The following is a 12021-nucleotide window of genomic DNA, read 5'->3' on the forward strand; positions in this document are numbered from 1 at the left end:
AAGTAGTTGGGTCCAACGCCCCTAAGACAACACGCCTTAATGTGATTAAACGCGTAACTAAAATCAATCACCATCCCTAGACCGAGATTCAACACAAGGCTCATGTTGAATCTAATCAAAGGTTCATAGTCATCCTAAGGCCTTAAGGCAACTATATATTCCATCAAATGAATGCAAAAGGTTATGTTAGTAGTATCATATACTCTTGCTTTAAAAAAAAACCGTTTTATAAGCATAGTGGGAGTATTATATACAACTAAAACAATCAAATGGACCAATAGTTGTAATAGGACCAAAATTGTTTTAATAAAGATTAAAATGAATATTTATATGTGATGAGACCTAAAACCCTCAAACCAAACCATTATTAAGTTTGATAAGCGTGAGAGTGCTTTGAACACTCTTTCGTGGCCTTCCACCATGGTAGACTCCAATCGTTTATGACTTGTACACCGCCTTCACCCTATCATGGGGGAGTGCAAAGTGCATGCTTATACTCAAGAGGAGTTTGTGGAGCAAAAAATATTCACAGGGCGACACGTGGATTTTTGGACAAAAATGACAAAAATACCCTTGCAGTACAACGAGGTTCCTACGCGCAAGCAGCGGGCAACCCTCTTTCAACCAAGACAGAAGTGCCCAAAATAGGTAACAATTCAAAGTCCATCTCATCAAATCCTTTCTACAAGGTAATTCCCAAACACATTCCTTTTAAATTATGTTAATTGGCTAATTAATGGGTTTATTGCCTAATTAACCCATTAATTGTCAATTAAACCATCCATTATATCCAAATAACTACAAAATACATCCAATTCAACCCTAAAACACCACATGGCCGGCTATCCCCATTTCAAAACCTAATCCATCACTTTTTTCTACCTTTTTCACCATTTCTTCCTTTTTATTACCCAATAAATTCAAAAACCACCAAAACATTCATCTTATGTTTAATAGCCAAATAAATTGGCTAATTAAACCTAAATTAAACCTAAAAACCCTAGCCACCTCCTATCCCTATAAATATACTCCCATTCTCACCAAAAAGCTAATTCCAACACTTTGGCAAAAATCCCAAAATTCTCTAAACACTCTTTCTCTCTAAATTCTAATTTTGGCATCGGAGGTTCTTCGGCCAAAGCCCCCCCCATTCATCGTGGGCGCGTGAGGCTCTTGGCCTTAACCTAAGGTGTTAATTGTTTTGTAGGTGCAAAATCGTCCAAGATCGAGGAGGAAGAAATTTGCATCCACAAATTGGTGCTTTCATTGAGAGTTGAAATCCATACTCGTAGAAGACTCTTGCACAAAAAAGGTTTTTTCTTTATTTTCTAGTCCATTTGAATATTTTTCATACGTTCTTATTATTAGAATTTTTTAATTGCAAAGGTTCTTTGATAAAACGTATAAGCAAAATATAATGGCTAGAAATTTAGAAAATTCCATAAGTGAAAATTCTAGTGTTCAAGAAATGGGAGTGCGGAGATCCGTGAGGCAAAATGCGACAATAAGGGGAGCAGCATCACCACCACGAGTTTCCACCATGGGATCCACCGCAGTGGCTACCTCGGTAGCCACCCACGGCGAGGTCCATGGTGCCTTCACCACGGCCACCATGGGAACCACCGCGGTGGCTACTTCGGTAGCCATTCGTGGCGAGGTCCATGGAGCTTTCACCACGGGCCAAGCCGTGCCATCTAAGGCTCACGATACCAAGACCACGACCCAAGCCGTGCCATCCAAGTTTACATGGACCCAAGCCCAAGCCTCGCATTCACATGCACCGCGCGTTAAGCAGCCTGCTTCCGTCGAGCAGCCCACTCCCGTAGCCCAGCCTGCTCCTGCCAAGCAGCCTGCTCTCGTGACCCAGCCTGCTCCCAACGAGCAGCCCACTCCCGTGGTCCAGCCTGCTTCCGTCGAGCAGCCCACTCCCGTGGCCCAGCCTGCTCTCGTGACCCAGCCTGCTCCCGACGAACAGCCCACTCCCGTTGTCCAGCCTGCTTCCGTCGAGCAGCCCACTCATGTGGCCCAGCCTGCTCCTGCCAAGCAGCCTGCTCTCGTGACCCAGCCTGCTCCCGACGAGCAGCTCACTCCCGACGAGCAGCTCACTCCCGTGGTCCAGCCTGCTTCCGTCGAGCAGCCCACTTTCACGGCCCAACCTGCTCCTGCCGAGCAGCCTGCTCTCGTGACCCAGCCTGCTCCCGACGAGCAGCCCACTCTCAAGGCCCATCATGCTCCAGTGGCTTTCCAAGCAGCCCAAGTCGACCCAAGACTATCTTAACCATCCGGACCTACCATCGAGCCGGGGGCATTCTCACCACATTTTTTCGCGGGTTTGACATTTCCCAACTCAAATCTCGCGCCCGAAGTCTACCACCCTTTCACTGCCTAAGGAGGCGCATTCCTTCCAAGCTCTTCCAATCCAAATGGCGAACAACACTTGTCTCGACAAGTCATAGAGTTGACGAGCACCCTTGCACAACAGACAACCTTGGTGAATCAACTTTTGCAACACATTGGGATCCAACGTGCCCCGGACGAGATATCCCGAAGTAGGACAAGGGCAGATGGACATTTTCAGCAGCGTCCCGGCAAGCAGCCACGAGCCGAACGTTTGGGCAGTGTACATTCCCGTCTTAGAGCGCGAAGGAGCATGCACTCTCGACTAGGCCCACGGAGGAGCATACATTCACAGTTGGGGTTATACTCCGATAGTCAACATGAACAACCTTCCGGGCAAAGTGTCTATTCACAGCTAAGCCCACAAGGAGTGTCATCCACCTCACATCAGAGTAGGCAGCACGACGGACGGAGAGAAGCAATCACTCAATCCAGCTCAAGTTCAACCAGCAGCATGCGAAGAACTCGCTCGCCTACTAGGAATGCATCACATGCACTGCATACGCGGCATAGACGAGCCAAACACATGGAAGAGCAGCCTAGACCAGCAAGTCATGACTGGGGGCAGCCGAGAGCTCCGCTACCCCAACAAAGGCAAATTCAGGAAGAAGTAGAGAGACTCTTGACCAAGCGATTGCATGATTTCCAACACAACGAGGTCACCGACGAGGCACTACGACGGAACATAACCAACATAAGCAGGTCACCCTTCACGGAGGAGATTGAGCAGGCAGAGCCTCCACGCGAGTTCAGCATGCCACATTTCACATCTTTCAAAGGGAATGAAGACCCGGAGAGACACTTAAAACGTTACCAAAGTGCAATGATCCTTTATCGAAACAACGATGATCTCATGTGCAAGATATTCGCCACCACTCTACAAGGCGAGGCGCAAGATTGGTTCTACACCCTGCCGCCACAATCCATCTGGAATTTCTACGAACTTTCTTTGGTTTTCACCAAAGAATATTCATCCTATCGCTCGATCAAAAAGAAGTCTGACCATTTGTTCGACGTCAAGAAGAACCCAAAGGAGTCGCTTCGCGACTATGTGAGGAGGTTCAAAGTAGAGAAGGCAAAAATAGTCGGATGCAACGACTCGATAGCTAGAGCAGCCTTCCAAAAAGGACTTCCAGCAGACCACCCGCTATTCGGAAAATTGATCATGAAAGAAGATCTAACTCTGGCAAACTCTTTTGCTTTAGCAGAGAAGCATGCACTTTGGGATGAGGCTCGCCAATGCACATTCAAGGACTTGAAGAAATACCCGACATCACCTCCCTAGAAGCAGCGGAGGACTTATTCGCATGTTTGACGATATCTAAAGTAGCAATAAGCTCTACCATCATGCGAGAAGAGCTGGGGGCCCGACTACCTGTATTCTACAGTTACCTGCAGTCATCATCATGACGCACTATTCTGCCGAATCCAAACCGACGACGATAAAGGCGTAGACCTTGGCAGATGCAAAGTTTTCTGACGAACGCAACAACTCGGCCCAACGATGCCCCGAAGGTAATCGAGCACACTTTAGCTGCACATATTCCTTTAATGGAGATTTCTGGCATTCGCATGTCAACGACGCATCCAACTACAAAGGCTTGCGAGCAGCCGTGGTTCGTGGCAATCGACTACTTCACTAAATAGGTGGAAGCAAAGCCCATGACGACCACGATTCAGACGGACATAGAGCGCTTCATATGGAGGAACATCATTTACCGATTTGGCATCCCTTAATCCATCGTCACCAACAACGGCCTGCAATTCGTAGGCAAAGATTTGGCGAAGTTCTTCAAAAAATATGGCATCAAGCAGCATATGTCCATGCCGAGATATCCTCAAGGCAATAGGCAGGCCAAAACATCTAAAAAGATGGATCCCATCTGGGAAGGTCCGTACAAGATCAGCAGAGTAGGGGGCAAAAGTAATTACACCCTCACCACCATGAAGCGGCAAAAAGATTGAAAAGAAATGGATGGCCTACAATCTGAAGAAGTACCATGTGTGACCTCCCGCTACATCAAAACCCGAACACTCAATAAGCTTGACAGGCACCACCTCACAAGCTGAGGACTATCCAGTTGTTATGCAGTTCCTACCTTACAGCTAAAGTTCTCGTTCGTTTCACTCGTTTTCCAATGAGGAATTTAGAAGTAATCACAACTTGGCTTGGCTGCATGCTTACAACAACTAATCACTCCTGCACTTCAAAAGAAGATTGCACCCTTCTTAGGGACTCATCGTAGGAATTGCGCCCCCCGAGGGACCAACCATGCTCTCCAGTGCGAGAGGGTAAACCAATTCTCCAACACCCATATGGGTCAGCTCTCCAAGACGGGAAGATAAACTTTACACTCCGAATATCCAGACGTGGATGAGCCTGGCTGCCCTAGTATAACTAGATACGTGATGGCTTGCGCCGGGATTCCTAGAAGTAGCCGCAATGGTCTTTTTCAAGGCTTAGCTAACTGAAGGATTTTGGGTCTCTTGGCCTAATCCGTGGGGAACCGGGCCCTAGAGACGGAGAGGGCACATTACGCAGTACATCAGATAGACGGCTGCCCTGGAATCCTAAAGCTGCTACCGAGTGCACTAAGGTAGCCTACGGATTCCGGAAGACTGCCTACGGCTTGCCCTTCGAGCAGTGAAGCCGCACTAGACTTATACAACCGCACATTCTTGTGAAAGGTTAAACAAGCTAGCGCGCATATACGAAGTTTTATCCACTGCCGACATACTACGTAGTCGATAAGCTTTATCTCTGCCAAGCGCGGAACAACCTACACCAAGTCCTAAAGTGTTGTGATACTTGCTACGCAACCTATGGAATTGAAGAAAGTCAAGGTTAACAGCCTAGTGGTTACGCGGACTTGTCTGCTTCTGTAAGTAAGGCATCCGGCTGCCAACCCTATGGCTAACAACTTTGCAAAGTTCTACACCAACACCTACGGCTGCATAGGCTACGCGAGTTTGTCTGCTTATAAAAAAGTAGCATGCCTGCCACTGGTCTATCAAGTCTAAAGGTTAGGGCATGAACAAAAGAAGTGAAGATGAAGAAAAACGAAGGAAAACATGTTTATAAACAACTAGCAAAGGCCGAATGAGTTCAAGCAAAACAAAAGCTACAAGGAAAAACAAAGAAAATCCTAAAGGCTACCTAAAATACTACACTACAGCAGCTTGGACATCCCACGACTACTCGGTCGCCACACCTTCAACAGCCGTAACGCTCTTAGCAGCGGCATCATCCGACGCTTCACCCCTGGCTGCCCCAGTCTGGGCACTAACTTCTCCAACTACTTCACCAATGGAAGCCTTAAAAGTAAAAGCAAGCAAGTCTTCAGGAGAAATAGAGAAGGTCTTAAAACCTCAAGCCCATCCTTCTCACCCTTCAGTTGCTCATTCTTCTTAAGCAGACTAACACGGATGCACTGCAGCTCATCCACTCTCTTCTTAGCATAAGTAGTGAAACGAAGCTCAGAAATTGCAAGCTTAAGATCTTGAATCTGAGGCGAATCAATCTCAGCAGCAAAAGGAGCAGGCTTTGGCGCCACTTTAGCAGCAGAGTCCACCTTACCACTCTTCATAATAGCAAGTCTCTACAAAGGTGAACCGGACTTGGCTCCCAAAGAACGTCCTGGTACAGACTTCGGCACTGGGGGCATGATAAAACCTTTACGCTGAGTAATCTTATCCACAATTGTACTAGCCATTCTCAACATGGAAGACGCCACATGCTCAGATCTAGCAGCCTTACATTTCTTCCCATTGGAAGAAGTCATGTCAATCACATACCTCTTGGTAGCAAGCGGACCCTCATGAGCAGCGAAAGAAGTCTTTGGTTTTTTCTCAGCCGGCATCTCTTGAGCAAGCAGAGAAGATCCATTTTCCCACCTTCACTTGCAGCAGGATCCACAACAGTGATTGGACGAGCCAGTGCATCCGCTTTGATCCTATTCCCCTCATATTTTGGGAACAGCCCACGTTTCTCCTGACGAAAAGAGTTAAAGTAGCCAACGTCATTCGTGGTACCTAGCAGGGAAGTTCAACCCAACATTCCAGCAGTTCATGAGGTTCGCAACCTCTTCATTTCTCTCAATCACCAGCCTAGCTCGAATCATGTCCAAAAGCCTAAAAAGACATGAGCCATGTGACTTGCCTAACACTGCGCCCCAGTGCCACAATCCGAGGTCCCAGCCACACAAGCTGCCCTTGGTTCTAGCCAAGTCGAGCAGCTTAAATCAGTGGTCCCTGCCACAATACCTCATCGGCCCATGCCGAGTCGACTCCTGGCCCATGCCAGCCGACGTGCCGCACCACCCCGACGGCTGCCCCGCGATAGCACTATCCACGAAGAAGACGAAGAAATCAACGAAAGATGGTCCTTTGCACGGGCAAGATGTAGAAGATTGCTAGAGGAGGGGGAACAAATATCCTCTAAGCTATCTCTCTGTTGTAGGGTAGAATAAATCGCTCTCCAAAGTTGATTTAATAACCCACTTAAGGTGGATTTAAATAGGCTTTGAGAGAAATTTATTTCCCTTTCCTAGAAGGATCTAATTTCCTATTAAAGAGAGAATCTACATCAAAATAGGAAGCAGTCCTAAGTTTCCTAAAGCAAGAAGATCTCTACACCTGCTGCCCTTTTCTGCAAGCAGCCCAACAGGTGTGGGGGCATTTGTGGAGCCAAAAATATTCACAGGGCGACACGTGGATTTTTGGACAAAAATGACAAAAATACCCTTGCAGTACAACGAGGTTCCTACGCGCAAGCAGCGGGCAACCCTCTTTCAACCAAGACAGAAGTGCCCAAAATAGGTAACAATTCAAAGTCCATCTCATCAAATCCTTTCTACAAGGTAATTCCCAAACACATTCCTTTTAAATTATGTTAATTGGCTAATTAATGGGTTTATTGCCTAATTAACCCATTAATTGTCAATTAAACCATCCATTATATCCAAATAACTACAAAATACATCCAATTCAACCCTAAAACACCACATGGCCGGCTATCCCCATTTCAAAACCTAATCCATCACTTTTTTCTACCTTTTTCACCATTTCTTCCTTTTTATTACCCAATAAATTCAAAAACCACCAAATCATTCATCTTATGTTTAATAGCCAAATAAATTGGCTAATTAAACCTAAATTAAACCTAAAAACCCTAGCCACCTCCTATCCCTATAAATATACTCCCATTCTCACCAAAAAGCTAATTCCAACACTTTGGCAAAAATCCCAAAATTCTCTAAACACTCTTTCTCTCTAAATTCTAACTTTGGCATCAGAGGTTCTTCGGCCAAAGCCCCCCCCATTCATCGTGGGCGCGTGAGGCTCTTGGCCTTAACCTAAGGTGTTAATTGTTTTGTAGGTGCAAAATCGTCCAAGATCGAGGAGGAAGAAATTTGCATCCACAGAGTTTATTTAAAACATTTGATGAGGTTAAGGTAGGCAACGAGTGTGGCCAACATCGTATCATCGTGAGGTCGTACTTGAACCCCTTTCTAAACCGGCATGGTGGGAAAGAACTTAACTAAGAGGAATGGAGCCAACATCATATCATTGTGAGGTAACATTCTCTAGAGGCCAAATAAGATGGGTACTTGCAAGAGATGCAAATGAGTAAGCGTACTCTCTCATTATTATTAATGCTAGCCAACATCATATCATTGTGAGGTGGGCTTGGTAATAGTGAGTCTCCCATACCCTACTAAGAGTTTCATCCAAAACTCTCGAATTCCAATGAGGGATATGGAATTTGCCAAAAATAGTGGGTGGTGCTATTTGATTTAAAGACCCGGATCAAATGGCTTAAAATCAATCAATTTATATTCATTATGTATTTATTTACCAATATATTTGCAAACGCTATCCAACACTTGACAAATAAAAGCCGAAAGCTTTAGTCTCCGGACTTGGTACTACAAAACCATAGATTGTCTTTAATGGCTTGTAAATGTACCTAAGTAGTCTCATCCTCACAATATTCCTATTGATAATGTATCATTAGAAGAATATGTTAGAAAAAGTCTATCATAAAGAGGACAACACTTTTTTATGTTATAATTCTTCAAATACAAATTGTTGTATGAAGAAATAAGAGTTGCTTTAAACAACCCTTAGTCAATGCAAACACTTAGTACTTGTTTCTTTGTTACATGAACAAGGAACTTTAGAAGTAAGCACAAGGGCATGGACACTTTATGTGCCATGATTCTTCACTTACAAATTGTTGTATGAAGAAATGAGAGTTGCCTTGTACAACTCTTGAAAGTTTGTAATTATGTTTAGAACATAATGGTTGTTTGACAAAAATAGTCCATTAACATGGACTTATGATGATTTTGAATCATTGAGTGTTGAAGTGATAAACCACTTAACGAGACGGAAACTAGGCTAGGACTTCACCTTTATGTCCCTATCCTAATGGTTCACTAAGTTTATTGTAAACTATGTAGTGAACAATAAACACATGCTCTCCAAAAATGTTTGATGTGTATAACACAATTGAAATAAGTTTCAAGAGAGATAGTGGGAGTTTAGGGACCATGACTATTGTAGTCAAAGGAGAAGTCAAATGAAGAAGATAAAATTAACTCAAAAGGGAACAAACTTTCTTTATGAAAGGATGGACATTGGAAGGGGTAATTGCAAGAAATGTCTTGCAAGCGTCAAGAACACACCTTTCGAAGGTGTTGTAAATTGTTCTTGAATAGTTCAAAACAGTTGGTTCTTCTACTTGAATGCTTGATTCTGTATTAGTAACTATGTTTTACAATCGTTGTAAAAGTGTGACTATAAGCACACAAATTAAACCCTCTTTTTGACAATTGTAGTATAGATGTAAGTAGGGTATCGTTCTAGGCCGGGGATTAGGAGGGATTGCTAATCTATTCTAAATTAATTTAAAAATATTAAACAAGACTCAAGGACACAAAACTAGGCTAAAAACTCTAATAACTCGAAACACACTTAGAATGACTCAAAATAATGAAAACAATCTAATTAGACACTAGGAACTGAAATGGACGGAAATTGAATTAAAAGACTAACAACAATGAAAACTAACTAAATAATATAATTTAATAATGGGGGGGGGGTTTGGTTTTGACGAGATGTAAATTAAACTTAAATAAATTACAGAATTGACAAAAGCATGAAATTAAGGTGAAAGGATAAGTGACGGACTAGCTAGAGGGTTCTTCTCCACACATGACACATATGCAACCTAAATTGATTTTCAGTTGTTCTTTCAATAAATTGTAAATCTCAACGCCCCAAATTAACCGTGAATTGCACTAATTAACCCTCAGTTTTTCCACAAGTTATTGGGTTGGATGATTGCATACGACAACCCAAAACATTCCCTACAAGTTCCCTACATGAATTGCATAATAGAGATACAAGCAAGAATCATTAAGTTCTATGAAAAACATAAGCATTGACGAGGCACTCGTTACTATGATTTGCATGAAACTTATGCCAAGAATTTACTTAACGTGATTGTGACTAGCAACCTTCACTACTTGTGAATATAAGTTCATAACGATTAGGTGAAACTCCCTTATATTCTAGCGTCAAATTCATGCATGTAAATTAAGTATGCATTCTTAATCGACATACAAAAATAAGCTATCAATCAAGCAGTTAAGCAAATTAAATCACAACTCAGAAATCACAACTGAAGGTAATCAATTCATATTACAAATATATTCATGGCTTTGAATTAACCTCTAGCCAAAATAAATTTAGTTACACATTATTTTCAAATTAAACCAAAAGTAAAACATGAGTTTGAGAAAATATACAACCCTTTTCTTCTTCTGCTGCCGTCTGACCTCCTGGCGCTGTGCTCCCTGACACCTCCCTTTTCTTTCCTTTCCGCGTTCCCTCTCTCCCCGCGTCAATCTCCTCTCGCCTGTCAGCGCCTCTGCCTTCCTGTTTTTCTCGCTGCCTAAGGCAGCTTTCTGCTCCCCGTCTCTTCCTTTATTTTTTTATTCTTTTTCTTTCTGGCAGCCTTGCTGCCCTCCTGTCCGTGACCTCCTTCTCACTTCTTAAAAAGGCAGCCATTTCAATTCACAATTAACGATCCACTTGCTCCATCTTTAATTCTTTTATTTGCTCCATTATTTTTCTAGTGGTCCACCCGTGTTCCACTTTCCTGTTTATTATTTAAACCCATTTGTGCTAATTTTATTTTCTTTGCATAACAAATCCTATAAACACAAAAATAACGTAAATAGCTCAAAAATATAAGGAACTAACTAAGAAAAGACGAGTGAATTCGAAGTAAAAATATATATAAATATGATCCGATCAAATACCCCCACACTTAACTTTTGCTAGTCCTCGAGCAAAACAAAGAAAACAAGAACAAGAAGTAACAAGAAAAACATTAGCTTCCCCCTATGTGACCCTCATAGAATTTCATTTAAGAAAACAAATCATCAAGAACCATAGCTAGCATCAAGGAACTAATCCAAGTTTATCTTCCTTATTCAAATATTAGTAGTAATCTTTGAATCACCCTTGAAGTGTAGTGTGTGAGATAGCTATGCTAATGCAATTTCAAAATTTTTATATTTTTTTAAAAATCATCATATGCAAACTAGCAACCTTCTCACGGGATATGCACTCAATCACACATGTGTTTAGTTTTAATGTGTTTCGCTCAAAGAATCAAATGTGAAATTTCTACCATAAGCTTGCATAAAGATCACTTCTCCACAGTCATAATTGCAAAACTTAAATCAAGAGGACTTTTATTGGATGTAATGAGGTTTAGGGATAGGGTTATTGAAACGATAGAATAGGAAAACACAAGTTCCAAGCTACATTGCAAGCAATTCTTTTCTTTAGATTTATAAGAACTCAAGCTCTCCAGCAATTCTTCTAGCACCTCCAACCACACCCTTAAACTGAAACTTTAAAAACTTTTTATTTTCTTTGTATACAATCTTTCTTTTTCTTTTCTTTTTTTTTTTTTTAATTTTTTTTATTTTTTTTTTTATATACAAACATGAAATACCCCCACACTTATTCTTTTGCCAAACACCTTCAAAGTACTTCACAAACATTTCTCATAAGGCAATCTCACATTGCTCACTAGCTTGCTTGGAAAGGGTAAGGAAAAATGTTTCAGGTATAAGGGTAGACATATCTGGTGATAAGAAATAAAAGGCTCAACATACACGGCTCAAATTGGCAATCTAATGATATCATTTTTATTTGGGAAACATGGTTATTTGGGCCATAGTGGTAAACCTAATGCCTCTATCATTTCCAAGTTCATGCAATCAATGACAAACATTTCGAAAGATCGTTACGCAAGTTCTAGAGATGTATCTCACATAAGTGTTGGAAATGTGCCCTAAAACCAATCATATGATGTATCTCACATAAGTGTTGGAAAGTGTATCTAGTGTACTGACACTATGACACTAATGGGGCGATAGCTCAAGCCTGGGAATCAAGGTCTCATCAAGATCCGAACTCATATGAGAGACTGAACCACATGATTGAGAATCATGTATAATGGTGACGTCGTTATTCTCAAGGTTGCTTCTATGGATAACATATAGATATCCATTGTCTTGGCCTACTATTCAGCCATTTATG

The sequence above is a fragment of the Malus domestica genome, chromosome 03 (assembly GCF_042453785.1).
Source record: "Malus domestica chromosome 03, GDT2T_hap1".
Taxonomy (NCBI): domain Eukaryota; kingdom Viridiplantae; phylum Streptophyta; class Magnoliopsida; order Rosales; family Rosaceae; genus Malus; species Malus domestica.